At 35.1% G+C, this 7,519-nt stretch overlaps 1 pseudogene; it reads right to left on the bottom strand.

The window, feature by feature from the left end:
• Nucleotides 1-325: 325 nt before the first annotated feature.
• LOC150056426 (cAMP-regulated phosphoprotein 19 pseudogene) lies at nt 326-654 on the bottom strand (annotated as a pseudogene).
• Nucleotides 655-7,519: the final 6,865 nt, after the last annotated feature.

Here is a 7,519-nt window from a genome sequence, read left to right on the forward strand (position 1 = left end):
TATTTTCAAGTAGATTACTTATGTTGCTCTAACATGCATTATCAGTGCACCATTAAGCAAATCAAAACCTCTACACAAACATGACATTTGAAATATGTGTAAAAATCATTGTTAATAAGTTCTTTAATAAGCATAATAATAAAGACAATTAAAAAAAAACTCTACACAGGAATAGTCCCTTCTAATAGCAGCACACACTACACACACTACAACGACATACAAGACTATCAGCCTCAAAACACTTAGTGAATGAAAGGAAGTGGTAAGAAACATATTAAGGAGAAATAATGGGAATTAGAAGGTTTAAGCAGTTCAGCTCTTTTAATCAGCCAGCCAGCTTGCTAGGGACAAGGGAGGGTTTCCTCTGAGGAAGGTGCAGTGGAGTGGGAGTGTTTGGTCCCCAGTGACCTCTGTTTTGTGCAGGGCTGCGGTGAGTAGTTGCTTACCCTTTATTGTTACTTTAGCCATGTTGTCATCTCCAGAATCAAAATATTTTTGCCCTTTCTGCAATGGTTTCCTTAAAACATCAGAACCTCCAGGATTGTGTCCCAGGTGAGTATATCTTGTTTTTAATTTTGCTTCTTCAGCTTTCTCAGAATGAGTCATTTACTGGTCCATTTCCTTCTGTTCCTCTGCCAAGGCCGACTCAGGGACTTCCACGGACCTGATGCTCCCTCTAATTCCGTTTCTCCACCTCGGGATGTCTTCAGTATCTATTGTGTTCACATTTGTTTTTTTTGTTTTGTTTTGTTTTGGTTTGGTTTTTTTTGTGTGTGTTCACATTTGAAGTAAAGCTTTCTATAGTCCACATTATATCTCTCTTTATGATTAATTATTTGTATTTTTTTATTTCACTTCCTTTCCAGATTATTTTTATACATAACAATCTAAAAATCAGTATAACACAAGTAAATCATCGAATGTTAATGTTCAAACACATAGTCACAGGACAAATACAAATTATTTTAGAACAACAATAGAAGTTAATTCCTTTGTAGATTCTAAAAGAAAATTTCCTGAAGCCTATAATTTTATGAAAGCTTCATGTTAGAGATGCAATCCAAAATAAAACAAAGATTAAGACATTACCCTAAGAGAGAATGAGCGGAACAAGGCAATGCAGACAGGTGATGTCTTCATAACTCTAGTACTTTTATGCTCATGCCTCTCACTTTTAGGGGAATGTGAATCACTTAGACAACTTGCTAATATGTAGGTTTGAGTCAGTCAGTGCGAAGGATTTAACATTCTGAGTATCAACAAAGTTCACAAGCTATGCTTATGTTGTGAGTTCAAAAACCACATTTAGTTTACTCAAGGCCCTATCCATAGAGATTTACAACAAATGTATTGCCCTCTGAGCATATTTACTGAAAAATGGTGGGTAATATATAGGAAGGTGATTAAAAGACAAGCTGTTTCTCCTGGGTTCTCCATTTCCCAGGTATTATTATATACTTTCTCCAACTTCCAGGGACTAGAGCATTTTAAGTGAATACTGAGTCTTGCTGGTCTTGGTAAGCTATGACTTTTTTTCACTTTAAAAACATCTCTTTTATCTGCAGCTTGAAAACAGATACCAACCTGGGCCAATTTCTGTTGGGAGCCAAGTGCAGGGTCAGGCTGGCTCATGAATCTGCAACACTGAGTAATATAACCATACAAAGAAATGAGCTGTCAGGTATGAATTCTATGCATAACTTTGAGCTATATCATCGGTATTGTGAATCACTTTCTGCTGAGACTTGATTAGCATTGGGTACGAATGTGTTATTGCTTTATCACTCTTTGCTGAGACCTGTAAAGAGAGTAAACACGTGGACCTACTCTGCTCTGCCCACCTTTGTGCTGATAGGCTCCTGCACCCTATATTAGCTGAATGTACTTCCTCAATAAACGAGTTCCTGCCTTGACAAGTCTCCCTGACTTGTCTGATCGTCCTCCAGTGAGGGAGGGCTGGGTGTGGGCGGGCAGAAGGCCCTCTCCTTTCTCAGCTCCTCCTGGTCAGGGTGTGTTCTTTCTATCCCTCCTGAGGGTCAGGAGGGACCGAGGACTAAAAGCCTCGACAAATTTCTTTATTGTTATTAGTTTACTTGTTAAGGATGCTTCAACTCAATGATTAACAGAGATTTATTTTTGTCAGGAGATATTTCTGTACAGTCTATGTTTGTAATAATTTTCTGGCTTATAGTCCAGCACTGATGTTAACTGAGACACATTTTAATTACCTTTGACATTTCTTAATATGTGGATCTACCCATTGGCTTTATCAATTAAGTCATTAGGCAAAAGAAAATGATTAACAAGTATCTTTGAAATTTTCAAATGAAGTCCAGGTTATTCTAGAACCAAATATATTCAGCATTCCTGGTATTAAGACAGAAAAAAAACACATTTCCAATTAGTACCTAAGTGAGTCTGACTTCCTACAAATCTCCTCAGGCATTACCTCACCTTGCAATATCAGGACATCAGTGCAACTGATGAGCATGAATGGGGGGTTATTTGACAGCCTCTCCATAGGTGGTAATTCTTGAAAATAAAACCTTACCAATTCAAACCAATTGGAGGGATGGTAATTGAGGTTCTGCTAGGGATCTGACCACAAACTGAATGAGTTGTTGTGTTATTAACAAAGAAAAGAAGAAATTGACCTTCAAATGGGGTTCACTTTGGACTGTAAAGTAGAATGTTATCCAACCAAATGCTCATTATTCCTGATCTTTAAATAAAAAATAACTTTTCCCTAAAAGATCTGAAGAAAATATTATATTAATTTCACATGTTCAGCATTGTATAATGCTAACATGTCAAAATATCTCTGGAAAAGAGAAGAAACTAATGTGTACATTAGAAATATTGCAAATATAGGATGATGGCTAATGGGAATTTGAATGAGTCTAAATTTTAAATAGTTCTATCTCTGTTATAGCTGTATTTCTAAAAGAGGTATTGGAGAGAAGACAGGGCCACCATGAGGTACTACACACTAAATTAAACTAATTAATCACTAATACTAGAAACATAGATCCAAGATAAATTCCTTATTAGAACAATATTGGATATGGCAATTTTTACATGACTTCATGTCAGCCATACATTTCTTTCTAAGTGGCTATTACATAATTATAAAAGTATAATTTAAAACACTCAAAAGAAGTCAATTTGAAAATGCCTTTTATTTATTGGTATAGCTACTGATTTACTTCCAGTTTTGAAAGTATTTTAATTATTTACAGATGAGGGATAAGCTTACCTTTCCTGATTTGATAAATATTTAAAATATAAATAAGACCAGATTGAAACAATATTATTTATTCTTCCTCCAATAAGCATAGATGATGGGTTTTTTTGTTGATTCCTTCTTATCAATATTACACAGAGTTACACAGAGTTACACAGAGTTATTTCAAATTCTATTTGGCAAATAGATGATAAATTTAATAATTTCACTTTTGTCACTTTTAGAATTTTTGCAAGGTATTATTTTAAAATAATTTAAAACAGAATATATATCATTAAATATAAATATAAGAGATAAATTTCCTACTTATAATTTAAGTGTAGCTATCATGCCATGCTTTCCATTAGTTTGAGACAATTATTATCTTATTTGGATAAATGAAACTGAAAAACATTGACATGAAAAGAAAAACAAAATTGATCAGTAAGTGCCATGAGTAGCAATCAAAAACACAGGACAACAAGGGAATCAGAAGGGAGAATGGTAATGTTAACAAATAACTGCATTGCCATTGTAATTACTAGCAGATAGGGTGATATTTTTATAGACTGCATGGAATGAGCTCTTTTGTCAATTAAGCATGAACTATAAATCCATTTCTTATTGTTATATGGGAATGCAATCAACAAGATGCAGAGAAGCCACACTATGTTTTTTTTGTTTTTGTTTTTGTTTTTTTTTTTTCTAGTCCTGGGTCTAAGTACTGTCCTTGGGCTTTCCCAAAGCCAAAGCTCCATCCCTGGAGCCACAACACCATTTCTGGCTTTTTCTATGTATATGTGATACCAAGGAATATAACCATGATCTTTGTGCATGCTAGGCAAGGACTCTACCACTCTGCAAAACCCCTGGCCCTCAGAGAAGCCACACTTTTTTCCCATATATTTTTTATTGTGACTAATAGAAGGGTTACATTATATTCACCAGATAGAAGGTGCATTACTTCACAAACATTGATACCCTTTCTCATGACATTGTCCCCATTTCCTCCCCCGCCCCCCCCATCTTGATTCCCCCCCTTCCCTATCCAATTTAAAATAACCAATTAAGCATGTATAAAATATGAGACAACAAGGTGAAATATTGTAACAATATGAGATAACCAAGGGAGAGCAAAAGAGATGAGAGATAGCATAGTACATTAAGGACAACAGCCACTCATTATATGGAGAAGCCACACTTTTAAACGTCAAATCCAGAATATTTGTTAAAAAGCTGGTGACTACAGGTGAATTAGCATCCCAAAGAACCTGCAGCCCCAAATGCAGTTATTACAGAGCTTATAAAGGCAAAACCCACATCAAGGCAAATGTCACATGGTATGGGGACCTGCAAAGCTTACTCTACTGAAACAAGGTATGTAGAGAGAACAGTCAAGGACAACCAAAACTGCAAATAAATATTCTCTGGAGCAAAGCTTTCATGGAGTTAAACAACTCATGATTTACCTGCAATTTAAAGAATATCACCTCTGTAGAGTTTAACAACCCATAACACAGCTGCAGGTCAAAGAAAATTCTATATGACCTCTAGAGTTTTGAGAACTGCATGAAAATTCTCCATCATCTACTAAGAGGGCAAAATTGTGATGAGGACAGATAATATAACTTAGATCAAATATCCATATTCATTATGAAAAGCTCATGTCTTAGTCATTACTGGATAATAGAGAATATTTATGTAGAACACAGTATTTAAAGGTACCTGAAATTTCTCATAATGACCTATTCAATTGCAAGCAAAAAAAATCACTTTACAATATTGATGTCCTGGAGTATTTCCTATGTATTGGAATAGGCTGCTTATTTCTTCCAGGTAGATTAAGTAGGGAAAGGATACAATTGACAGAAAATTAATAATCTTTCTCTATTTTAAGGGAAAAAATAGTTCAGATGGACTACACACTGAAAAGATTTAAGTTCAATGAAGAAGAATTAACACAGGAAAGTTGTAGAGTATTAAATAAACGAAGATGTCTTAATCCAGATTTTTCTGAGTGGAGGACAAGTGAACATGAACTGATATAGTTGAGTGCCACAATGAAAAAGAATATTCCAGTGAACCTTTCTGCAGGTTTTGTTAGTGCATGACATTTGGTACTCTAGGCTTATACAGAGTGCCCTTCCATAGACTAATATTTGGACCGAAGCTATGGGTTGTACATATGTACCAAAGTTTTTGATAGATTCACATTTGAATACATTATAAATTTCACAAAGTATTAAATTATACAGACATCTGAACAAATACTATAATAATTAAAGTGGTCTGGGAGTTGGGCATTGGTGGCTCACACCTGTAATCCTACCTACTCAGGAGGCTGAGATATGAGGATCACAGTTCAGCGTCAACCCAGGCACAAAAGTCCATGAGGCAATTAACTCCAATTAACCTCCTGAAAACCAAAGTGGTGCTATTGCTCAAAGTGATAGAGTGCTAACCTGGAGCTGAAGAGTGTAGGGACAGTGCCCAAACTCTGAGTTCAAATCTCTCCACAAAATAAATAGAGTAAAATAAGCGTGCCTGGGAAAGTCTAGATTGGTGAATGCATTGAAGGGATTAAAATGTAGATTGCTTTCCCATAAGTCATTTCCACCCCTCTTGCTTGTCTCTACATTCTTCTATTGGTCTATTTTTGGTAATATCTCTTATAATGCATTTATAAAGGTTAAATTTTAAAAATCAAGTTCTCCCTAAGTTATTTATCACAAATCATATGAAGGAACAACTTAATTGAATTTATCTTGATCAGAAAATATTGATTTTTGTATTGACATGAATATGCACAACAGTTCAGTATGTTGATTGATTTCATGCTTAAACTGACCATCTGGCCCACTTCCTGAATAACACCTGACTCATTTCAAGTTATTAAGTTGTTTGAGATTAATTTAGAGAGTTAGAATATTTCTCCAGACACCACAAAGAATGTTCTTATTTTAATGAAATTCCTTTAGAGGGTCATAGGGATGATCAAGCAGCAACCAGCATTAACATTTCAAGGGGGAAGCATTACATTTTCCTGACAGCTATGATCTCAGGTGCTATATAAGAATGGAAGGTAGTCCCCTAACAAGGAATTGTTAGGAAGCAGCCAGGTTTTCAATTTGACTGATTGGAGATGCTAATTTTATGCCTACTCTTTGATGAAATACTTTAAAATAAAGTTTCCGATTGTTGAAGCACACTGCCTTTCGTATATGGCATTGGTCATCCACCATTTGTCACATTCTAATGTACTTTGTGATGGGAAATACACTCTTCCAGATGGTAGGCTGAGAGAATTCACTGCTGAAGGGTTTATTTTCAAGGAGCTAAATATTTGCCAATGAAAAGAAGGGTAAACAAAAGGGGAATGAATATCAGCTAAAATGTTTCTGTTTACTTTTATAAGAGCAGAAAGGAAACCTTATCAGAAAAAATTTAAATTTATAATATGTATGCTTTAAAAACAGAAGAGTACTTGTACCCCAAGTGGGTCACTGCTTGCAGAGATGAAAGAAACCAACATTTATTTTTCTTTGTGAAAGTACGTAATTTAATTAAATCACCTTTTCTTTTTTTTTAACTTTGTTCATACAAAACCAGGCAAATCTAAATCTAAATCTAAATAGGCTCATTTCTGTTACAATTTTTTGCTTGTTTTCATTGTTTCAACTCTTCCTTCTCTTTGTTCCCTGCAAGCAAATGTTCTATTTGATGAACTCAATTATATTATTCTGTAGCTGAAATGGCAGTAGATTTTTGCCAAAAACGTAGTCAGTAGCACCATTGTGAACTTCAGTAGCCCACAATCTCAAGACTAATTAGGAAAGCAGTCACAAACCAGTTTGATCCCTCCCATAAAGGCCAGCCTCCATTTCCATTGAGGCCCAGATCTTCCACAATAAATAAACCCTTCTCTCAGTGCCAGTGTATATTTAAGTTGCAGCCTCTCTGATTGGTCCATCAGAAACAAGTAAAATAAAATGAGAACAAGCTCTGCATACACTGGAAGGTTTATATTTTCTAGATTTCCTACTGGGAAAGTAAAAGAAAGAAATGGAATTAATTTCAATAATGTTTTATTTAACCAATACATCCAAAATATTATTTTTTGAAAAGTGTCAAATAAGAATTACTGGTGAGATATTTTTAGCCTTCTCCAAGAGTAAGTCTTTCAAATCACTGAATATTTTGTACTTGATAATACTCCATTCCTATTAGCTACATTTCAAGTGTATTATAGTCACATGGGTCTAACGGCTGCAATGTCACACATAGCACTAGCCAAGA

This window comes from Megascapheus bottae, chromosome 12 (assembly GCF_031878675.1).
Source record: "Megascapheus bottae isolate mThoBot1 chromosome 12, mThoBot2.hap1, whole genome shotgun sequence".
NCBI classification, from domain to species: domain Eukaryota; kingdom Metazoa; phylum Chordata; class Mammalia; order Rodentia; family Geomyidae; genus Megascapheus; species Megascapheus bottae.